General features: G+C 34.2%; 1 protein-coding gene across 3 annotated transcripts in view; it reads right to left on the minus strand.

Moving 5' to 3' along the window:
* Syt1 (synaptotagmin 1) overlaps positions 1–16,038 on the minus strand; it is a 507,557-nt gene extending 491,519 nt beyond the window's left edge. For 2 of the 3 annotated variants that reach the window (XM_046465102.2, XM_058585775.1), the window contains exon 1: positions 15,678–16,034. The gene's annotated coding sequence lies outside the window, so the exon portion shown is untranslated. Of the gene's footprint in view, positions 1–15,677 lie in introns of all 3 variants that reach the window. The other variant, XM_046465103.2, reaches the window with a different exon arrangement.
* Between the last annotated feature and the right edge of the window lie 10,026 nt (positions 16,039–26,064).

A 26,064-nucleotide genomic window follows, 5' to 3' on the forward strand; every position in this document is an offset into this window, starting at 1 on the left:
CTTGAAGTTAGCCCAACTTTTATCTAATTACCCAAAGGCTATAAATTTTGCTGGCAAGGTAACTTGAAAAAGCACACGTAACAGGCTAAAATGATAAAATCAGTTATAAAAATTCTACCTTATATGAGGGCATTCTTAACTCCACTTTCATAAAAATTCTATGGTAACATTTTTGTGCTTTTCACTGTTATGTTAATGTACTTAGAGGACACAGAATGTAGGAAACATAGAAAGAAAAACTAGGGAGCACTTTTGTTTCAAACACAATCATACAAAGAACATATTCTCTTCTAATTTCCATTCTTGCCCCAATCAGCCTATTCCAGCCAGAACATTTTATTCAAAATGATCACAAAAAACTCCCAAGTTGAAAGCACTGTCCTGCTCAAAAATCCTTTAGTGGTCTTTCCAACTCATTCAGGATAAAAGCCTATGTGTCTTCCACTATTTGGCCCCATGTTACCTTTTAAAAAGCCACTGGTGCTTCCTCAGCCCACCTTTTTTGATCCATATGACCTCTTTTCTTTTCTTCCAACTACCAGGCAAGGCCCCACCTAAATTCTGCCCTTCCTTCAGATCTGTACTCAAATGTCATTCCATGGACTACTCTATTTAAAATGGATCCTGATTTTTGTTCCTCTAAGAGGCACAAAGCCAAGACTAATAAAGGAAAAGAAGTCATATTTTACCTTGGATTAAAATAAGATAAGACTGTAACTAGTTCCAGTTCATGAGGGTAGAAATGCCCAAACTACATGTGAAGTTATTATATGAGTTTGAAGGAAAATGGAGATGGGTGAGAAACAAAAGAAGAAAACATCACCAAGAATGATTCAGTAAGCAACATCCACCAAAGACTTTTAAGTGCTTGCTTAATAAGTGCTATGTACTGCTGGGATGACACCAGGAATAAATTGGAAATGACATAAAAAGGGTTCCTGCACTTGAATTCAATGTAAGTTTTTGTGTGGTGTTGAGAAAAATTAATTCTTTCTTGCTATGATTTATAATTTTATAATATAATTCATTATTATTTGAAGAAAATATGAAAATATACAAACATAATCTCAGGGAGTTCTGACAGCTATTCTTAAATGAGAAATCAAGTAATCAGAGATACCTCAAATAATACTTATCTGTATTTCTATAATCATCTCATTTTATCTTTAGCTAGGAGATTTATTTTTCACTGCATTTTTTTCAGATATTCTCTGAAAATGTGTTTTCACACCCAGAGGATATAAGATCACAGACACTCTCATTACAAAGAAAAGAAACAAACAAGAAAAAGAAATCGGTGATGCTATGATTTGAGAAAACACATTTTTTATCAAAATAACTGGAAAATATCTTAAGTTTAAAAATCTTAACAACATATATTTAAAGCACTTCTTCTGTACATCCCACTTTAAATTTCCCTCAGATGAATTTAATCTTATAAGTACCATCGTGTATGGATATGAATCTATAAATGTACTTCTTTTAAGTAAGGTAAGTATCCCACAACTCTAAATTTAAATTCTATTTAGGGTTTTTCAAAATATACAAAAACGTTTCAAAGACTATTCAAAACCATCTTTACCACTCGGGATTTGACAACTCTCGACAATTCTAGAGGAATTTTGAAAAGTAAAATATTCATGTTCTTATAATATGGAAAAATTATACAATAACTTTCAGATATAAATAATAAGAAATTTAAAGAGCCATTTTATATTTCCAAAGTAATTTAGTGTTTGCCAATAGTAGAGGCATTCATAGAGCTATTAAACTTGTATTCAGATCAGCAAGTCCCTATGGGAAGTGCAGTTCTCTATATTAACCACACCTGCCTTTCTCCCCCAAATATACCAAACTACAATATTGTTTTCTTTTTCATCTCCATGATAGACAAATTAATATTTTCTTAAGATTGAGGGATATAGAAAACATCCACTCAAAGTAGACACAATCCCTGCACTTCTATGCATCACCCCGTTCATTCAACAAACCATTTTTAACCATTTTAGTATGTGTCAGGTGTTGCCACTGGCACTGCAGATGCCACCACAGGGTAGACATGGCCTCTGGCCTCTGTCAGTTTATGATCTTAATGGCTTCTCATAGCATTTAATCATCCCCAAAAAATACCTTGTGCAAGTATTATAAAGTGCAACATGCTATGAAAAATATGATAAGAGAGAAAATTTTCACGAAGAGATTTAAGCAAGGAAAGGTTTTCTTCACTTAAATTGATGTCTGAGAGATGAGTCAAGTTTAGCACAAGAAAAAAAAATCATCTTAAAATTGTCTTTTGGCAAAGACAAGCCCTAGACTAAGCTTTTCAAAGATAGCTAATAGTTTACTCTCCTTTCCGTTTGTTCCTTCCTTTCTGTTTCTTCTTTCTTCTTTTTTTCTTTCTCCCTCTCTCCCTCTCTCCTTTCCTCCTACTTCTTTCTTTCTTCTCAGACAATAAGAGTAATGCTGGAGGCATCACAATACCTGATCTCAAATTATACTATAGAGCCATAGTAACAAAAACAGCATGGTATTGGCATAAAAAAGATACTAAGGCCAAGAAAATAGAAAACACACAAAAAAATCTACATAGATACAATTACTTGATACTTGACAAAAGTGCTAAAACAAAAGTGCTGGAGAAAAGGCAGCCTTATAGCAAATGGTGCTGAGAAAACTGGATATCAATAGGTAGAAAAGTGAAACTATCTCTCACCCTGCACAAAATTCAACTCGAAGTGGATCAAAGACCTCAGAATGAGATTGAAATTTTTGTAACTACTAGAGAAAACAGGGTTAACTCTCTTAATGTAGCTCAGGCATCTACTTCCTTAGTAAGTCTCCTCTATTTTTTTATGGGCTTCCTTCCCCTGGCCTCCTCTCTCCTCCCCTCCTCTTCTCTTCTCTCCTTTTGCAGACAAATCAAATTAAAACTACTTGGCATTTTCTGGGGTTCTAGACTTCATGAAGCATCAAAGACTGATGGTAGCATCAAGTTTAACTTTGCAAACATAATTAGAAATTTCCTGATTGTTGTGTTTATTTTGGAAGCTACCCATGCACCCTCCTCCAAGATTAAATATACTCATTCTCTTTCTAACAAGGTTTGGTAGTGTGTATTAGGTGCCAAGCTCTCCTTCAATGATGAGAATACAAAGAAGAATATGACACATTCTTTGAACCTAATGAGCTCATAGTCAACAGGTTGGTGGCCACACAAATTGATAATCCTAAAAAAATGTCAAATGTAATGCCATAAATATTCATGAATACTATCTAAGCTTTGAACTAAAGAGATGGGTTAGGGAAAATTTCCTTGAGAAGTGAGAATATAAACTGAATTATGAATGATGGGAGCTATATAAAATGGATATGGTTGGGGTAGAAATTATTCATAGAGAAGGGACAAGAGGAAAGAATTTGGGGGTGATAAATAATGTGACATGTCAAGGACAGTAAGTCCTAATGGGCTTTGTAGGTCTGTTAGGCATTTCCATTTGTATTTTAACACAAAATTCTAAATACTTATTTATGCTCACTCTTCACTGTTTATTCCATAGATGAAAACAATCTACTACTTTTGTGTATATTTCTCTACTCTACAAGAAGGTATATCCATAATCAAAAAGAGGAGTACAATGTATTGGCCTGTTCCAACAAGAAGAAAGCTTAAAAGCTATTAGCCTAATTCCTTAGAAGGTAGAAGATCCATATGCCTCTGCTTGTGATCAATAACAGCCTTGGTGCCAGATTCATTGAGGACTTTACAGAAAAAAAAATAGCAGTCCTATTCACACAAAATGGATAATATGTGAGAATAGTAAGAACATCATAATTTTGGTATGGAAAGTCTAATATATTTCATGCATTTATAGTATGATGGTAACTTATATTTAAAAATCAGCAACTGCAAGTTGCCATATATCTATTAAATTATAATTTCATATGTTAATTGTGTCTGAAATGCATTAAAATTCTTTGAAAACTGATAATGCTTTTAAAGAAGCATTTTTAAAACTATAGGTTGTTATCCACTGGTAACTTTTAACATCAACTTAGTTAGTCATGATGAGGATTTTTAAATAAAATAGAAAAAAAAGAGGGAAGAATAAGAATGTACACTGTATAACCTATAAGAGCTATTAAAGAAACCCTTTTGTTCATATTTTTTGTATGTGTATTTAACTGTGTACTGAGTTTGGATGTCAGTCAAAAATGTTAGAAAATACAAAGTGTTAGTTTATTAAATAAATTTCCCATAAAATGTTTTGTTCCTATTGACTATCAGTGACTAGAGAGCCAGAGATTTTTTATAAAAAACTTACATTTAATGGAGGAATGAGATACACTTAAAAAGTCAATATATGCTATCTATTCATATTTTTATATGCATAGATATACTATAATCAAATATTTAGGATACAAAGAACCTTGGCTCTATAGATAAGGAATATGAATATATATATATATATATATATATATATATATATATTATCACTTATGAATCAGAGTAGTTGAGCAATGAAAACCCCATTTTAAAAACATGTTATTATCATGTTTATTGAGAGTCTAGGGAGAAAAAGAGGCCATTTAAGATTGACACTTTAATTATCACTTCATTACTGCTGCAGCAGATTGAGTGGTACTGAGGTCTTACATAGACTATATGCCTTTATAAGCACCTGGTTTGCTATTAGAGTGACCCAGGTAGGCTTGGGTTATTAAGTTCTTGAAACCAGGATATGAAACTAGACAGAGGAAAAATAATTTCCGGTTAATGCTCCAAGACCTGTGCTGTCTAAATGATAATCGACACAAAATTATTTGTTTTATTATGTTCTCCGTGTTTATTTACTTCTGTTTCAAAAATCTAAATTAGAGTTTTGAAGGATATGATGAAAAATATACACAAAAGGAAATTACATTGAAAAAAGTCATTACTGTGATAAAAAGCCAAGATTTTTACCTTAAATTCATAGAGATAATAAAATTGGGGTTAAGCCATGGATTTGGTTAACTTAGAAATAAGGAAAAAAAGAAAAAGGTTATTAAGATTTAACAATAGATAATGTAGAAAGTATGTAGAGAGTATATACCATAAAAGAAAAGGAGTTTCTCTTCTAAATATAAAAATAGAGAATGAAAATTCATACCTATAACACAATTGAGAATGCATTTAAAAGTCAGTATAAAAATAAGAAAGAATACATGTTGCATGTTTATAACTATAAAAATGTGTGTGTGTATATCTTACACCAAGAATGAAAAAATATTACACAGAAATAAACATCATATTTTTATAGCATGTTGAAGTTATATGTGACTATACTGGTTTGAAATTTCTTTAATGATATTTGTATTGCTTTAAGTTAACATATTAAGGCAGTGTAGGACTCATGAAACCAGTCTTGATACTTAAGTAGACCAAGCAGTTCCCACTGCAGAGATTCTGTACTGTTTCTTCCCTTTGAGTACAGGGCCTTTCCTGATGATTATGGGACAGGCCTCTGTTCCTATTAAGTCTCAATTTTTATACTTTTGGTTGACTATATTACCTCATTTTGCTCTGTTTTATTTGTTAGCTTATTTTATGATTTTATTTCATTTACTACTATTTGAAACTTCTATGTCAGTTCTTTCCCCTCCCTAGAATGCAAGCTCCGTAAAAGTAGAAAACTTTGCTATGTTTACTTCTATATCCCCAGCATCCAAACAGTTCCTGGCATATAATAGGCACATGGTTGTATTTAATGAAATACTTTATTCTCAAATTTTCCTTTTCAATTTGGGCTATAGCATATATATATACACAAACACACACACATACATATTACACACACACACATATATATATATATATTTTTTTTTTGTATAAATTAATTCTATTTATATAGGTAGCTAGGCAAGGATGGTCAGATCTGCTATGTATTAACAGAGTACCAGACAATGGATGAACATTATTATATTTCTATTCCTGAATAAACAAAACTTTTAGTTGTGAAATATGTTATTGAAGTTTACTACTACAAGTCAGCAAGAGTCCAAATGTCATGTTTTTATCATATTGCCATGGTGGTTATATTGGCCCAAACTATAAAATGGATAAATAAGTCTATCACTCTTTGAGTTTTTTTTTTAACCTCTAAGGAGAATCATCTATCCTTCCTCTTCTGTCATTTATATGGTGAATGACAATATGCTTACTTACCATTGAGTATTGCCTCTGTGAAAAGATGGCTTGGGTTTGTTTACACCTCTTGCTACATAATGAAACCTGGATAAATTTCTTCATATTCTTTTCCCATAATTTTCTCATTTAAAATGATGGATGTTTGGGCTGGGGTTCTTGTCAGTGGTAGAGCACTTGCCTGGCATGTGTGAGGCACTGGGTTCAATCCTCAGCATCATAAAAATAATGAAAGAAAGAAAGAAAGAAAGAAAGAAAGAAAGAAAGAAAGAAAATAAAGGTCCATTGACAACTTAAAAATATAAAATAAAACAAAATTATGGATGTTAGCACTAATCTCAGGATTATTAGGAATATTGAATATGATGGAGAATCAAAAGCAGAAAAAAGTGTTTCATATGTAGGAAGAAATAAGAATATGATTGCCTTCTCTTCATTCAAATGTCCTTGTAAATTCCTGTCCTATGATCCAAATAATCTCACATTCTTTCTATAGCCCTTTCCTAATTAAACATCTTGTTTTCTTATATAAGATCAACTATAAAGTCAACAATATTAATCATTACCCATTGTGATACATATGGTTATTGGTCACTTCTCCCAAATATGTTTGATTCTTAACAGGTTACCAATTGATGGACTTCACATTTAGGCTGTATTACAGTTAGGGTCTGTATATGTTTCCTTATAGCAGAATGTTTAACTGTCTCTGCCGTGGAACAAGGAAAAAGCAGTAACAGACTAGACAACTTCCATTAATGTTAGGTGAAGGACCAGTGAGAAGTTGTGTTTGTGAGTACCAACGAGGTGAATAATGACAGATGGGATTGGAAAACTAGTGGGAAAGCTATGCACTTTATTCCAGTCACATTTCTTTGCATCTTAGGAGATAGCTTAGAGCAATGTACTTTAGAAATAAGAAAACAATGACTTACGTAACATCACAGTGATATAACAGTGATTAAAAGCCAACTGAGTTAGTGACTTAGGCTTAGTGAATTTTTGTATAGATAAGAAAAGGTTCCTTTGAATACTTTTTAAATACAAACAATTTATTTCAAATCAGAGTAACAGAAAGAAATGACAGCATATTAATATTTCCTTATATATTAATAAGGTAAGTAAAGACCGTGTATCCAATATTCAGTGATGATAGTTTTTGTTTCTGTTTTTGATTAGCAAGAGCTAACTCGTTCTTATATTTTTAAATAATTACAAGACATACTTTTTACTTATGAAGTGCTGAGACAGTATATTTCAATAATCAAAAATATAAAAGGCTTTCTAAGTGTGTAAGTTCAGGCAGCTAACTTAATGTCTGAGTCTTCCTTATTGCATCTGTAAAATGAAGAATCTATTCTCAAGATCAAATAAGGCTACATAATTTTTTAAAGAAATACAGTGCTATACACACCTACTATGAAAACCATCACTCATACCATTGCAAAAGCAAGATAGAGGGGGAAAAAAAGAGTGACAAATAGTACATACTAGTTTCTTGAACTTAAAACATGATTATTCCGTTTCCATGCACTGTTTGGGTCTAGAAATTATCAGCAAGAAGCCTTTCTGTGCAAGATCTTAAAAACATTCAAGTCAGGGAACATTTCATTCAAGTGTGTCAATTACATGAACCAATTAAGAAGCTGCTCTTTTATTTATCTGTACATATGTTTTGTGAAGCAAACCTCAAATGTATACAAATTAAGAATTAAATTTTGGGCTGGGATTGTGGCTCAGCGGTAGAATGCTCGCCTAGCCCGGGTGGGACACAGGTTCGATCCTCAGCACCACATAAAAATAAAGGCATTGTGTTGTGTGCATCTACACCTAAAAATAAATATTAAAAATAAAAGGATTAAATTTCTTGATTACTGACCCCAAAAACCCACAAAAACTGAATCCAGGTGGTAGAGATGTTTATGGAGCCAAGACTACCAAGCCTCCATTTAGTGAGGAAGTGTAGAAAGATCGTTCATTAGGACAAAAGGAAAAAAGAGAAGAATAAAATGCAAAAAGGAAAGAACAAGGGGAAGTAGGAAGGTAAGTGGTGGGAAAGGAAGACAATAAATGAGAAGAAAGGGAATTACTATCTTATTTTCATAGCCAGAGAACTGAACAAATCTCTTCTGCTCAGGCAGCAAGTAGTAAAATGCTTCAATGCATAAGTACATGTCTAACAGTTCAGAAGCCAAGAGAAATAAAACTGTTGCTATGTGTTCAATATGTAAATGATGAAACGGATTCTCAAAAGCCTAACAACTTGTCTCCTCCACTTTTCCTGAAGGAGCCGGCACTCTCCTATCATCAATATTCATCTTTATGTTGTCTAGGAGTTGTTAAGAAAGTACCTATTCCCTTGCAAAAAAGTCATTGGAAACTGGCATAGCAAGTGCTTTTTTAAAAAAGAAAGAAAGAAAGAGAGAAAGAAAAAGAAAGAAAAAAGAAAAGAAAAGAAAAGAAAGAAATTAAAAGCAGGCTCTCTTGATTTAAGGGTATGTTGGCTTCCTTTTAAAATGTCGCCTTCTTGAATTATTAGGCTGAGATGTAGCTCAAGGTGATTGCTCAGCTTTTTAAGTTTAACAAAGCCACTAAAATTAGGTACATTTCTTGTAATGTCATGTTGTTAACTAAGCTTTTAACATAAGAATTTCCTGTATAAAGGCATTTGAATCCCAAGCATTTCAGCCACACACAGATCTTGTTTATATGTGTATACATATTTAAATTAAAAACCTGTATAAAGCCTTGAATTCTGGACATAGGTTAAAATAGAATGTTATTCTATTTATAAAAGAGGTCCTGATGCTCTAGAAACATGCTATAATGCTCAAAGCTTCACTTCATTCATTCTTCAAATCTGAAGAAATGCTAGGGATTAGGCAGAAGGCCAGCTTTGTAAGCTAAGATCTGGCAGACACTCCAAGTCAGAAACAAATTTTAGTGCTATGCTACCTTGTCTTTCTCCTTGGAAATTGTGTCAACTTTTCTTTTCAGCAACCTTGCTAACTCAAAACCTGAATACTAGAGGAGCCCAACCATGTCATTATCCCACGTGTCTGCTTTAAAGGCCATGAAATCATTCATTTAATGAGCATTTCTAGATCTTTCTCCTCAAAAATAAGCAAATAAGCAATTTCCATGTTTTAGAGGTGGTAAACAAAGACTTGTCTCCTAATTGTGTTGGTAGATTGTTGGACACAAGTACATTTTCAGGGGAAATGACACTCAGTTGGCTCTTTCTCCTTCTCTAGGAGAGAGAAAGTAAGTCCAAATTGACATCTTAGTGAGGGACACCTGCTACTGTATGCTAGATAGTTGTAGCAACTCTCACATACAATTATGTCTGAAAATACTTTATTAATAATCTACCCTAAAAGCAACACCATATGTGATGTTTCACCATAACATACAGAGATTCTGTAGAAAAACAAATTATCAATTATCTGTGACCATGAGGATACTCTGTGTGTGTGTGTGTGTGTGTGTGTGTGTGTAAAAGGATCTTTATCACAAGACACAGATAGATTCTGGGAGCACAATTTGGAACTCCTTCTTTCAATTATTTCAGTTTTATCCTGCGATTTTAATAAAAAATGCCACACTGGCTCATGGTTTAATAGTTTCATCCTTTATCACTTGTGACTAATCACAAGAAATTCCATGAAAGAAAAGCTGTTTTATCAATGACCCTAAAATGTATGTATATGACATTGCATATAAAAAGTGTTAATATAAGTTTGGTACAGCTGTGTATGTTTTGACTGAGTATTTCCATGTGCTTTTGCTTCATGTTGATAAAAAATATGCTGAAGAATCTCAAAGTAGCAATTAGTAAATCTAATTACCTACTTCCTACCCAGGAATGACAGGCAAAGAGGCTAGCCCAAAGAGGAAATGAAACTCAGGCAAAACTAGAGGCCACACTACAGAACTTTCACCAGAGGTTTGAGGTTGGTTAGCTGACTCTTCCCTCAATGAGTTTGGTCAGGGAGAGCAAGGAAGGAAGGCCAAGAGACAGTCAACTAAGCAACAGTAGGGTAAGAATGTTTTATATTTAAAATTCTTCAATAGTATTTGTTGTTGAGTACATATGTGCATTTTACTCCTTAAGTAGTTGAATTTAAAGACCACTCCCATTCTACCTGGGAATTCTCCAGCTCTCATTCTGTAAAAACAGCTAAGAAGTAGAAGGCACTTATTTATCTTCATCAGCTTTATGCTCTGAACATGTATAATTATGTACATTAGAAAATGCCTCTGAACATGTATAATTAATATTTAGCTATACTATATGTGAGATATTTATAGAAATGGCCAGAATGTTTTGTTTTTCCACAATAACAGTAACCCCAACAGATGAACTTTGATTTCTCTCATTTACATTTTTAGTGAACAGTGGAAACTATTTCATCAACATTTCTTCTGAGCATTGAGTGTATTTGTAGAGACAAAATAAACTCATAGAGAATTAGAACTGTTCTGAATAATTAGAACTTGAAGTTAGAATAAATATGAAAATTATAGAAATTAGAGAAATAATTCTACAAAATTTCTTCTTTGTATTTTCAAAGACAGGGCAGAAAATTCATTTCTAACCCTATCACAAACATGCTGTTTTTACTTTAAATTAGGTTTTAATTATTTAAGAATTTTCTTCACTGTTTTTTTAAACATTTTTATTCATTGTTGATGGACCCTTATTTTGTTTATTTATATGCAGTGTTGAGAATCGAACCCAGTGCCTCACACATGCTAGGCAAGAGCTCTACCACTGAGCCACAGCCCCATCCTCTTCACTATATTGTTTTCAAATGAATGAAAACTGTATGTTATTTGAAAAGGAGATTCTTTATAATAGGACTTTAAAAATTACATTTAAAACTACAGAAATAGCTTTTCTAGTGATTACCATTTTTATAACATAGCAATATATTTCATTGCATACTTTAAAAATTAAATTTAAAACTATGGAAGGGTTTGGGGATATAGCTTCGTTGGTAGAGAGCTTGCCTAGAATGTATAAGGTTCTGGGTTCAATCCTTGGCACCACAAAAAATAAAAGTGAAAAAGAATAAAGCTATGGAAATAGCTTTTCTAGAACCTACTATATCTACAATAGAGAAATACATTTCATTGCATACTTTAAAGGGAAAGTTTTTTATTTTTAAATAAAATAGCAGAAATTACAGTTTTATTTGTATTGATAGTAGAGAAAGAATGGCACACTTTTTTACTTGTAATAGGTATTATAAATTTACTACATAATTTAAAATGTTTATTTTCCTATTGCTAATACATAAAAGTACAGTGACGTTCATATGGCTTGCTATAATTATTAATCTTATAGTTAATATGAAAGTAGCTCCTCAAGAACTCTCTAAGGAAAACGGCTATTTTCTTTAGTTTGAAAAGATTCAATTTCTTTTAAAGAAAATGGACACACTTAATGAAGAGGTTTGAATCAAATTTACAAAAATACTATAAAAAATCCTGATCAATTCTTGATGAATTAAAGATATCAATTCATTCAAAAAGGCAATGATTTTTATATTATTCAATTACACAAAAGATAAACAAGTTTACCTTAACGCCAATGTTGAAAGAAACACACAAAGCCCTAGAATGTCTAAGATTTCATCACACCTTATGTCCAAATCATGTAAAAATATAGTTTCAACATATTTGCTAGTTGTATATAGGATGGACATTTTCTTGAAAAAATTTCAAACATAATACATATAAAATCAGTTCTCCATAAAATCAGAGGTTTCTGTAAAAGCAGTGATCTAGGTACTCATGAATAGTGTCTCTGGGTATTATTGGCCTTTCAACCAAAGAGCCATTAAATTCATCTCCAAGACATTGAAATCTTTTCTTTAACTAGTAATTTTTTTATACCAGTATCTACTAGTCTTAACCAATTACGTCCTACAATATATTAACATTTAATCCCTTTGTTAAAGTTACATAATTTTAGAATATATGCATATAAACACATTCAAATGTATACATATATTTGTGCACATATCCTTAAATCCAAATTCAAATTATTTATTTAGAATGCCATAAACTTTGTTCCTGTTTAAATGGCCTTGGTCAAATTTAATGAAAATAAATTCAGCTAGAAATCATCTCCTACATATTAAAATTTTATTACAGACACACTTATGACTAGAAAATCATTAAAAAAATTTTAAATCACAACTGGATCAGATATTTAATTAAAAACCATTATCTTTTAGCAAAATGTTTGCAAGAGCCATAACTACATTATACAATAAAAGAAAGTCTAACTTTGCCCTGGGTTTTCTATAATATTAGACCAAAGTTCTCCATTATATAATACAATTGTTTTATTTTTGCTATTATACCCCCCCAAAATTCATTTAATCATTACTATTAGGTAAATAAATATTATATTCCAATTTTAGAATTGATGATAAATATTTGTGACAGTTGCATAAACTGGAAATCTCAGGACCTATAAGTATTCTAACATCATATAACTGTCTTCTTAAGTGTGAATTCTTTAAGATTAGATGGCTCTAAAAACAGGTCTAAAAATCTGTTTGGGAAATTCACTCTAAATTGGTTTAATATACTCACATCAAAAAAGATAGATTGTTTTTATTTCTATTTGTTACTAGGATAATGGGAAGTTGAAATTAACTTTCAGATTTGTAACACATTTTATATTTTATTTATTAATTTTATAGCTGATTTTGCAAATATAATTAAGACAAGCTACCATTTTTCAGTTTTATTTTTAGTTAGCATCGAGTCTAATATGCAAATATCACAATGCTAGTACCATGTTTCCCATTTTCATATTTATTGATGAGAACAATCTGATAATTTGACCAGAAAGAATAACTAATATCCTTCATTATGAAGTGAGATTCAAAACTATTCATTAATAACTATCATGTAGAAGTTTATGAAATCAGTATTCAAGGATATTCCCTAAACAGATGCAATATTCAGTTTGATAAAAATGCTTTAAAATATAATTGTCATATTTATTCTGAAATATTAGTAAGACTTACTAAAACATCACTTTAAAAGATAAAATCATGACGACTGTATGAAATTATGACACTAAAAATATTTTGTGGGTGACAGGGTAAAATTTTCCTATATCATTTACTCTTTCTCCTCAATCCACTCAGTATATATTGGAAATAGCTTAGACTTCCAGTATATAAAGACTTAATTGTTTTGAAGTGAAAAACTAAATGTTAATGTGAAAAACTAATTACTCATATGCATCCTTTTTACATGTTGCTGTTATTAATAACATTGGTAAAGAGTCATGGAAATAAATGTCACAAAGCAAGTCCAAACTTACATGTTTTCTTAAGACAGTGGAAAAACAAGTAAACAATCTTATTTTGCTCACATGGAAAGCAGCTGGTTTCCTTTTCGTATATCTTTTCATGTCTAAACTTGTTAATTCAGTGGTACATACACATGAGGTAATTAATTGATCGTCCTTTTGTCCTTGCAACCAAAAGGTGGCACCTCTAAAAATTAGTTCGAAAAAGGGACACTGTATTTAAAAAAAAAACTCTTTTAAATGTCAAAGCCGTAGAAAGTGTGTGTGTGTGTGTGTGTGTGTGTGTGTGTAATTCTGCTTAGGTAAGAGAGACAGTTGCCTCAAATGGAATATGGTTTTAAATATAATATAAATACATTGATGGCACAAGAAGCCAGCTCTCCTCTAAGTTTGCATATAAACTTACACACTTTAAAGATACGTGGGGAAAAACACTTTCTGGTGCACACAGATAAGTATGGAAGAAAAAGCAAAGTAAAAGAAGAATCCCTTTTCTTATCCCAAGTGGACATCTTGGCAGGGCAAGGAAGACTTGGCATTTTCCCTGATAAATCAAAGGAAAGGATTTATCTGGATCCTAACATCCTTTGGTTTCTCTGTGCTTACGCAGAACACTCTTGGAATGCTTTCCTGTTACATCCAACTAGACACTTCTCCTTCCCCTCCTCCTATCTGACAGTAATCACTTAGCTGTCTCTGATGAAAAATAGGGAAAAGGAAGCTTATGATGGAATTGGAGATGCTAAGCTGTTGTCAAGGCTCTGTCCAACAAGTACCATTTACTTGACCTGTTATGCAGGCACCCAGGGACATGTTGTTGTTTTGAGGTGTTTCTCTTTCTTTTAAAAAGACATGAGAACTGAAATGTTTTCTCCTTAATTTTTTTAAAAATTTCAGACTATCTTCCTACCATTACTCTCCAAACTTTGTTCCAGTAGAAGAGGATTCTTGATCAACTGAGCCTCCATGTGCCTTCTATGGAGTGTTGAAATTGCATAAACATCATTTTACATCCATTAAATATTCTCATATTAAAAGAAAATAAGGGAAGCCATGAATTTGCTATTCAAACAACAAAATGCAAGTAGATACAAAGGTAAAAACAATGAACATTCATATACAAATGTAGCTTTGATACAAAAGTTAAAGTTGCTTTTATTTCACTGAGGGGTTAATATTCGATAAGTGAATATCAACCTGCACACAAAGCTAACTGGAAGATTAGTTTCCTCAAAGTAGAATTTCAAGTCTCTTGATAATATCAGAGTCACAAATGTTTTGGAAGTTTTTAACATTTTTCACCTCCCAACAGAATGGCCATATCAAAGAACCTCAGGAAAGTAATCTTTTTCTCATATGTTTTGGACTCAAGAACCCCTCAAAGTTCAGACATTAACACTGATGTGCAATACCAAATTGTCAGCCCCACAGGACAGATGGAAACAGGAAAAAGTCAGATGGCTGGCACTTAAAAGCAACAGCAATTAAACAGTTGAAAGTGGGTTGAATTGTCAGTCTATTTTTGTTCCATTTGAACGGATGAAGTGAGAGACATAGCCTCTTGCAAGGAGGAGATCAAGTCAAACTTGATGTTTCCTCTCTTGACAGCAGGAGCTGGCTGGATGGTTTGTCTACTCTCTCATTCAGTTTAATTCCTTATCCAGTTTAATTGCTTTCTGTACTCCAATTTTCACACGGGTTTCATTATAACCCTTTCCCCCTGAACAAAAAGAAAGATTTCTCTTTCCTTCACTACCACTCTTCGCTCTAAAAAAGGCAATCCTCTCTTGGAGGAGAAAGAAACCCTGTGCTTACTTAAGGTGGGAGGAGGGTAAGGGTGAGAGAGAGAGAAAAGGAGAGAAGACTGAGATTGGGGGTGGAGAACAGAGGAAAGAGAACGAGAGAAGGAAAGAGACAGCAAGAAGATGGGGGATGCCCAACATCAACTCCAGGCTCTAACACACCAGCGCTATGCAAAGTGCTTTTCCAGGATATGTACATGTGGTCTCACATTTCTCACAATAGGCCACCGGGGGATCCCTCCCTAGGTCTCCCACCACCAAAACCCAAGTGCTCCAAGAAGAAAATCTTTCAGACTGATTCAAACCCACAGGCACCAACGAGGTGGCCGCGCTACCAGTCGCGATGCCTTACCTGGAGGCAGGACCAGGAGGTGGTGCCGGGTCGTCCCCGCTGCTCTCTCTGCGCTGATGCCAGGCACAAGCGTACTCTCGCTGCCTTGGCTCTCAGAGGGGCAGCCTGCAACACAAAAGGGGTGTGTGGGTGTGGGTGTGTGGGAGGATTTCCAGGGCCACCAGCTGGTCCCAGCTGGCCGCCCCCACCCTACACACACCCCTTCGGGGAGCTGAGCCCCCTTCTCAGCTGAGCACCACCCTGGGGGTTTGCACAGGGTGCAGCCTCAAGTTGCCGCTGCTAACTGCTGCTGCCGCCGCCGCTGCAGGAGGAGGTGGTGGAAAGACACTGGGGGCAGTACTCGAGCTAGAGCATCCCCACACTGCAGCTTCTCCAGGAATCCCTCCAGTGAGGAGGCGGCCGCCCATCATCTCCCAGCCCCAGCATCCTGATTGGTTCCACCACGGGTACGCTGCGCCAAGGAGCCAATCCGGGAGCACTAATAATAGGTGGATCCGCTCAGCCAGCATCGCCCATCCCAGTTCTGTTAGTGTCTCTCCATCCCCACAGCGGACTGGGACCCGAGGAGGGGGGTTGAGGAGGGTGGGGGGAGGGGGATGAACTAAGAGGGGAACAGATCCCAAGGAGACACACTCAAGGGCATTTTATAAACCCCGTGGGCTGGTTCAGGGATGCCCACAACCTGTTCAGCAAGCCATATGCACAGGATAAGACAGCATAATACAAAGCTTTTTTTTTTTTTTTTTTTTTTTTTTTGTACTTTCAATCAAAACCTGCCCTGATACTGAGCATGCCCAGACTGCCACAGCACCCTGGAGTTTCGATGTGTGTGGGTTTCCAGGCTGTGGGTTTTTGAAAAGGTGGGAGCGGGAAGGGAGAGGCAGAAGTTTGTCTTTGGAGGTTTGACCCGGAGGAGTTGTGAAAGCAGGGCAGGGTGAGGCTGTGAAAGGATTCCGCACAAGTGTTCCAAACTGAGCCACGGGAAGGTAGCCCGCTGGCTGTCGGAGGCTAATCATATGATTCTGTTAGAGCTCGGGTTCGGAAGCGGGATTAGAATAACCTAAACCCTGGTAGATGCCCAGAGACTTCCCGGGAAGGGTGCGGTGGACCAGAGATGCAGGGGAAGCTCTGTCCCATAGGTGGGGCCGAGGAGCGCGACTCCACCCAGCAGCTGCGCCTGCGGAGCAGCGGAGAGTGCACTGGGAGTTTCCACTGCGGCGACCCATAAGTTTGTAGACTTGGGTCAAGTGCGACACTGTTGGATTCGCTTCCCCCGTACCCCTTTTTTGTGTGCCTGGGTGTGTGTGAGCGTGTGTGTGTGAGTGTGCGCGCGCGCACCAGCCCCCTCCCCCATCTCTCTCCACCCCTACCAGCAGCAGCGCAGTGATGACTAAAGCGTAGGTTTCCTCCCTCCTTCCTCTCTTCCCAGCTCTACCGTTCTGCTCGGAAGTAAGAAGCTTTTCCCTTGTGAGAGCGGTGGTGACCTGATTGTCTCTAAGCTCTCAGGCAATTTATAGCTCGGTAATACCGTGAGATACCGAGCAGGGAGGTTCAGCGGGTGGGGGAAGGGAGGGCGAGGCAGCCAAGGGGCGGGAGCAGACCCAGCTCAGGAGAGGAGCAAGCCCATTACCTACTCCACAGGTGAAAGGCTTTCAAAAGGCAAAGAAGTTATTTCCCTTTCTCACTCACTTGACCTTGTTTAATGGCCTTTGAACCTCTTATTTGTTTTGCTTAGAAATTCTAGCAGTTTGCGTAAACTTGATCAATAGCTACAAATGAGAGCTCCCCTAATTGGACTCTTTATTTTACTGAGATTATCTTGGCATCTCAGGTAAGGAAATAAATAGCTCTCTCAATTCCCCAAACTCATCCACTTTGAACTGGAGTTTTATTAACATTGGTGTGCAAAGGTAACTAGCAAGAATTCAATTAACAGTAACACATTTCTCCAAGTTTTTAATTAAATCTCTCCTATTTGTGTAATGTTTAAGATCATTATTCTAAATATAGGGGGAAAGAAGACAACCTTGATATAAACTTAGGCTTCTGAGTGGCAAACCCTTGTGGTTTGGGCTGTTTGCATAGAAGGGAGTTTAGTTTTAGAGGCAGAACTTTGAAAAGAATGCACCCTAAATTATAACTTTATGTACATGTTCATCTTTCATTTTGAAAAAAAATATTACCTACACCTATTTTAAAAGAATTTCATACTTGGAGAAAGAAAATAATAGAAGCTACTTTAAAACTGATTTTAACTATTTGCTGGAAAAGGTGAAGGAGAAGAAAGAGGAAGAAAAAGAATCAATTACCTAATTACCTCTTTAATTTTGTTGTCCAATAAACCTCTTTGCATGAGAGGATTATAATATCCACCTAATAAAGATCTTTATTCTAAAAATATACCTAGCACATTTTCTAGATTCTGATTATTAAAAACTGCATGTTTGTTCTGTTTACCAATAACTACAGGTAGAAACAAGTACACTTATTTTAGAAAAAAATAGTAGAATATGAATAAAGATTTTTAATCTTTGTCCCAGATCTTGATTAACATTTTAACCAATTTCTTTTCCTGTCTACATAATGTACTACTGCACAATCTCACTCTCACTAACCAAACAGGAACAGTGTTAGAAGTTGGTATACCAGTGTTTCTACAAGGAGAACATTGGCTAACAGAAGAACATGGACTGCTTTCATCCATTGGCTTTTGGATATAAACTATTTTTTTTTTAAGAATTAAGTTTTTATTCTTCCTTCTATTTTCATGTTCTCTCCAACTTCTGTAAAAGAGCCAAGAATTCTGCCTGTTGTTACTGGGTTGACATTCCATCAACTATACTTTTCTTTTGCACACAGTGTACATTACTTCTTTGCTCTGTAAAGTAAATGCCTCTTCATTAAAAGAAAGATCAGATCAGTTTGTCCTTTCTCTCTCCTTTCATTCTAATCAGCCCATTTCTCAGGTGTTTTTATTCATGGAAGCCTTATATCTTTTGCTACTGAGCCTTAACTTATCATCTTTAGTTGTACTATTTTTTAAAAATTATTTATGGTTTCAGAATTATTTCTACTTTTTAAAACATTTTACTTCCTATTGGCTAACAAGCCCTTGTTTTATTATCTTTTTTCATGTTATTTTTGCTCTGGTCAAGATTTCATTATCATCATTTTCTTTATTCCTTTTTTTCATTGAATCCATCTATTTACTACTTTAATGCTTGTCATCTATTTCAGGCTACAGGATTAGAATAGAAACTAAATTGGATGGGGCATTGCGGAGAAAAGTGTGTTTTATGGCAAGAGTGGGAATTAGGGACTTTAGAAACTAGAAATTCATTAACTACAAACTTAGTCAAGGTTTTCTATGGACCACAGAAAGAATACTTAGATGAGAAGTGGGGGTCAGGGAGAGGGGAAGATAGATACCAAGAAAAATCTGTATGTTGGTGGAAAGGATAAAATATTCTAAGTGATCAATGGTATTAAAGAGTTCCATTTAATTAAGGCTTTCATATGTCATTAAACTTTATATCCTTAATAGCCACACCAGTTATCTGGTAAAAGCTATTCATAAGTACAATTACCCATGGTTGTAAAAAATGAAAAATAACCCACTTCTTTAAAATGTTTTCTATTTTTGTCCATTGTTTGTACAGATGCAAATTCTTTTCACTTCAGACCTCCTATGCATTTTTTGGCTATTGCCTTTCAAGATACTGTCTTTTTTCTTTTTGTATTTCTTTCTCTTTCCTGTACAGAAGATTGATTAAATGTTTTGTGGTGTGAGAATCTAGGTAAAATACGAACTTCCCCACTAATTGGCTATGTGTCCTTGAAAAATGTAAAAAAAAAAAAAAAACCCTTCAGGCCTCAGTTTTCTCATTTCTAAAGTGAACATAAGAATAAATCAAATATCTTTAGGGTTTTGTGAGGATTAAGAAAATCTATGCAACTAACATGATAGTTTCAAGCATATAGTAAGGATATAAAGACTACTAACCATTTAAATTATTTTAGCATTATCACTATTCTGCTATTTTTTATTTTCTTTTTTTCCTCTCAGATTTCTGGGAGATTGTTTTTCCTCATTTCATTCGTTTAACACAATAGTGTGAATAGACTCTTCACCTATGAGCATTAAATAAAAGGAATTTATTTAATTCTTATCATAAGAAATTATACATGAAATACAGGTATTCATCTGTCTTCCATATACTATTCTTTGACTGCAAAGTTCAATATGATAAATTATTTAATTGTTAGAAAACATATACTTAAGTATTTTCTCATTAAAAATTAGTTTGTGTTATTTTTTTAAAATTAAGAAACATCCAATTACATTTGTAAAAAGTTGGTGAACACTGATGGTTTTTTTTTTTTCTTTCCTTTCTAGAAAATGTCCTTAAAGATAATGGTAGCTATCCATTTTGATTTCTCTTCTACTTCTCTCTCTCAAGATCATTTGGCCTAGCATTACTGCTAATGATTTTATAGCCAATTGGTAAGGAAAAAACATCAGTGCTTTCCGTATCAGAATGAGATAAAAAGAAATTAACCACATGGCTTTTTAGACTGATCACCCATGGTGTTTAATAAAAAAAAAAATCTAGAATTAAGAGAAGAAAAAAAGAAAATAAATACAGATGGGAGTGGAGTCTTTATAGCAGAGAGTTAGAATCCCACAATTCAACTACAATACTTTACAATTTCCAAAGAAAAGGAAATAAAGAGTTAGCAGTATTCAATGTGGCTTTATAAAAGCCTTTTCTTAAAGATATGGCTAAGAAAATATTGAAAATGAAAAGGAGGACAGTGACTCAAAAAGTAATACACGGTGTCAGGCTGTTGAGGTTAGCAAGGAAAATATTATTTAGGTGAATCTATCTTAAGGGCAAAATAAAAGTAGTTTGAGCTAGTGTTAGCCAAAGGGCTTAGAAAGGAAACAAATGATACACTTTTCAAATACTCCATCATGTAAAGAGTATATACTATGGTGAAGACTAGTTTGCTAATAAGGCAAGAGCAACATTAAAGTTTATATTAATCCCAATCAAAACAGAGGAAGAATCTCTATATTTTTATATAGATAAGCTTCATTCAACTTAGGGGAAAAATATGTCCACAGAGAGTAACTAACCTTTCCAAAACTATAGAGGGCCACACAGGGAGAAAGCAGATTCTGTGTCTTCAAAGAACTGTCTAAATAATAGCGTTTGGGAGAGAAGGACAGCAGACAATCAAGGGCTCTGCTTCAAGCTTTGATTCTGAAATGGTTCGTTTTCAAATAAGACCAGGGAAGACACAGATAGGTCTGTTTTCATTCTGGGACAGTTTTGGAAGCTTTTTTGCAGAACGCACCATACAGGTTTGTTTTAATATTTTTATATAACCTGATCTACTTGTCTTAAATTCACTTAATACTCAACAAAGGACCATAAATTCACAAACTCTTAAAGGAATGGAGTTCATTTACTCGATAATGAACAGAAGGAAAGATAAGAAGGACCCCTAACCTCAGCTTAAAAGATTCTCATCCCTATGGGCATGCTTCCGTTTGGATATCCAAGACATGACAGAAGTGATGGGTCCCTGAGTAAATGGCCCCACCATCTGTAGACATGCTTCCCTCCAAGTGCTTGTAGCCTACTGTGGATGCAGTGATAACGCATCTCTTGAAGTATAATTGTCCTGTATGTGAGTTCCCACAGCTATCCTAAGTAAAACCAGGGGAACAGATTTGGGTATCTGGAGATCAATATTATAAATAATAACAAACACTTCTACAAAAACTAAGATACAGTTTACACAGCTGGTAACTGGTTCACCTTTCACATCCAAACTACAAAGACTTGACAATGTTAATAGAAATTTAAGATGTACCAAAAATAACTGAGTATTTCAAAGAGACAAACCAACCTTAGTCTAGTGGATTCCAGAAACACAGAGAAACTTGAAAGAACTATGCAGGAACAGTTTGGACAACTTTATTAATACAATTATTTACCATTACAAAGGGAAATCCATGAAGCTGAAACAGGGATATTTTGCCTGCTTAATCAGTGAGGTTACTGAGTTTAAGCTGTGGTCCTGAGAAGTCTTAGAAATTTTCCTTATGGGATAATAAGAATGGTTTAAAAGTTAATGATAAAACCACCAGCATATCTACCTTCCAGCTTCAAAAATCACCTTTGCTATCATCCACTTCTCTCCTTATCTGATATCCTTTCTCTCTGTATCACCAAGTAAATCACTGTCCTATAATTTTTGTTTACCATGTTTTTGCTATTTATTCTTTATACTTTGAGCACACACATGCGTGCACACACAGACATGCACACATATTTATGTAAGAATTCCAGTTTTAGGTGTATCCATTTTGGAAGTCTGTGTAAATAGATTTATGTTGTAATACATATTTCTTAGTTGAAAAATGAGGCTTAAACCAGGTGCATTGGTGAACGCCTGTAATCCCAGCAGCTCGGGAGTTTGAGACAGGAGGATCTTGAGTTCAAAGCCAGCCTCAGCAACTGTGACAAGCTAAGCAACTCAGTGAGACCCTGTCTCTAAATAAAATACAAAATAAGGGCTGAGGATGTGGCTCCATGGTCAAGTGCCCCTGAGTTCCATCCCTGATACCCCCACTCCCCCCAAAAAAGAATAAGGCTTATGCTTTATTACTGTAGCTGAAGTTTATTTGTTATCTCTCACGAATTGTGTAAATCTATCACTATTTTTACCATTCAGTCTTTAGATTCTATCATTAATTTTGATCATTTTCTACTATGTGCAGTGCTAACTGTGAACATTCTCATACTTGCTTCCTGTGCTCAAGCGTCTCTGGGGTCTAACCTTTTGTAGACCTGATGCTTTCACAATTGAGCAATCTTTGAATAAACAAATTAGCACTAAATTAGGTATTTGTAAAGTAGATATTTGTATATTTGAAGAAAAGAAATCACAACAAACATTAATACTTCTTATTTATTTGGTGGATATCAGTGATAAGTTTTTGAACTATTCATTGGTATGGTTCTGATTGCTGAGGAATTTGAGGATAATGTCATGTTTATAGGCCATTCATGTTACCTTTTCTGGAAAATGTTTTTCCACAAGTCTTTTGCCCACATTCTATTTAATACAGTGTAGACACTGTGCTCACTCTCTCTTCATATACTGCTTTTTTTTTTTCATTTACTTTCTCTTCTTTGGGGTTTCCAGTTACATGTAAGTTAGACCTTTATTATGTTTTTGGTGATGGCTGTAGAACCCAGGACCTTGTACCTGCTAAACATATGCTTTACCACTGAGGTGCACCCAATTCCTGCATTAAATGGTAATGTTGCTTATTCGTTGTCTATCGTTGTGGGGATTGAATCCAGGGCTTCTCTTATGCTAAGGGCATGCTCTACCACTGAGTGAAACTCTGCAGATCATTTTTACTGTGTTCCACAGGTGTATTATATGCTTTCTGTATTTTTTTTTATCTCTACGCTTTGTCTTTCAATCTATTTATTTGTAATAATAAATCATGTGTTCCACCTAATGTGTGGTAAAATCCATTTTCTAGTACTTAATTTAATGCTGCATTTTTCAAGTTCAGAAATTCAAATCAGATTCCATTGGATTTGTTTTTACAGGCTCTAATTCTCTTTTTATCATACCTTCCATGTCTTTCATATATACCCTTTTAATTTCCTTACTTTAATTATCAGTCATAATCATCTTCAAAATATTTATATATTAATTCTAGTATTTGCGTCTGTAGGTCTCTGCATTTTCTGTACTTTTCCCCTGGACTTTTGTCACTCTGCGTTTTTTCCTACTTTGGTACTTCTTTCTTTTTAATGCTATTTAATTTATTATAATAAATAAAAAACAAAAAATAATATATTCATCCACAATGGATTTACATATTCAAATGACAGGCTGATGGATCAAGTCTTATTCATCTCAATCTATTATTGAGTTGAAGCAAAATCAAAGTTGAGTTTCAAATTTTAGTAAATATTCCTGTCATTCCTAGTATGTAATTTTCATTAGGTTCAATTGAAAGTTTTATGTAATTGATTTAGTATTGGTGTTAATATAGTCTAGATTCAATTAAATACCAAAGTTAATGTAATAGACAGGTTAATTTAAAAAATTATGTTAAATTATAAAGTTATTATAGTTGCAATGAAATTCTCAAAGAAAGGTAGTAGAATTGTAGGTGTTATACTACAAGATTTATTATAAAGCTTTGTTAATCCTAACTATAGGCTACTGGCATGAGAATAGGCAAGCAGTCCAATGAAACGGGACGTTGAATCTGGAAAACCCCCACAGTTGTGGACAGTCAGGTGATTTATAATTTACATCTATAGTTTAGTAGGGAAAAATTTATTTCTAAGAGTTGAGGCTAAGACAATTGGGTGTATATAATTAACTGAATAATTGGACATGGAAACTAAACCTACGTGAAAAACAAATGCCAAAGCTGCTGAAAGAAAGTAGGGGAGAAATCATCATCAGCTTGAGATAAGCAAAGACTTCTTAAATGGAAATAAATAAACTTTAGTGGAATAATTGGCAAAATGGACTTCATTATATTAAGACCTCTGATCATTCAAAAAAAGAGAAAAGAGTAGTGAAATCATTTGTAATAGAGAAATCATTTGCAATTCATATATCTGACAGAGGCCTAAAATTGGAAACATTTGAAGAGTTCCTAGCTCTTAGACTGCAAAAAATAATAAGTATAAAAGGAAAATGTTGACAAATTGGGTTTTAATCAATATAATAAAGTCTCTGTTAAAGAAACCTTGGAAATTTAAAATGCAATCTGCATATTGGGAAGTATTATTTACAAATATATGTCTGAATGGTGTTTAAACTATATTAACAATTCATACAAGCCAATAACACAAGGACAGCTAAGTACTTAAAAAACAGGAAATGGGACACAGCTTTCAAGAGACACTTCACTAAACAACATATAAAAGTAAATGAAAAATTACTTAAATCACTAGGGTTCAGAAAATCACAAATTAAAACTATGTGAAATACCCTATAAAACCACTCAACAAAGAAAATTAGAAGAGCAGATCACTTTACTTGTTAATTCTACAAAATTTCAACAAGAATTAATTCCAATTGTTCTCATATACTTCCAAAAATTAGAAAAGTGTTGCGACCCCCTCGCCAGCAAGGAAGACACGACACAGGATTCTTCTTTCAGCGGTTTATTCAGGCCTTAACTCTAGTTTTCTCTCAAGCGCTCTCTTTCGCCACACCCACACACAGCCTAATAAAGCTTACTCAAGTCCAATCCAAAGCTGCCACGCGGGGTTTTCTCATAGGGTATTGAGGGACTGCGCGCCAACTCTTCCTAATAAGGAGTTGCTTACCAAGATCCACAACGGAGACCGGCGCCATCTTCTAATGGCGGCAACGGTCTACAACACGGCTCACCACAGAAAAGGAAATACATTCTAGCTTATTCTACAAGGTCAGGCTGATAAAATGCCAAAGACATCACAAGAAAACTGACTAATATCTCTTATGACCAAAAATGAAAAAATTGTGGACAATATACTGTAAACATATTAAAGTTATTATACACCATGATAATGTGATATTATTCCCAGGAAAGCAAGAGTAATAATATACAAAAATCAATATAACACATTAGCATTTTCAAATAAAAAATAAAAACCCATAATACTACCTTAATTGATGTAGAAAAATCATTTTGAAAAATTCAACATGATTTCATGAAAATGTCAACATATTACACCCAAAAGGAATTTATTTAATAAGAAAAAGAGCATTCACAAAAAATAATATAAAATATGATTCTCAATGGAAACCAACTGAATGCTTTCCCCTTAAACTCAGGAATAAGACAAGGATTCCACTTTTATACTCGTATTCAACATTGTACTAGAAGTTGTAGCCCAAGTATTTAGACAAGAAAAATAAATAAAATACATACAAATTGGAACAGAAGAGTAAGACTATCTTTATTCTCAGATAATAAATAAACCATAATACAACTCCTTGGTAAATAAACCCAGAAAACTGTGCAGGATACTCACATATATTAGTTATGTCTTTATACCATCAACAAACAATTCAGAAGTGAAATAGAGAAAAAAATCCATTCACAATAATATTATAAAGATAAAATAGTAATAAATTTAACAAAGGATATATAAAAATTGTACACTGAAAAGTATAAAAACAACTAAAAGGAATTTTAAGATATTTATATAAACAGAAAGGCATTCCATATTTATGAATTGGAAGATTTAATATTGTTAAAATGATAATATGTTCCCAAACAATTTATAAAATCAATTAAATCTATATTAAAAGTCAATGACCTTTTATGCAGAACTGGAAA

The sequence above is a fragment of the Marmota monax genome, unplaced genomic scaffold (genome assembly GCF_021218885.2).
Source record: "Marmota monax isolate L192 unplaced genomic scaffold, Marmota_monax_Labrador192_F-V1.1 WCK01_AAM20220418_F8-fsc00146, whole genome shotgun sequence".
Lineage (NCBI taxonomy): Eukaryota > Metazoa > Chordata > Mammalia > Rodentia > Sciuridae > Marmota > Marmota monax.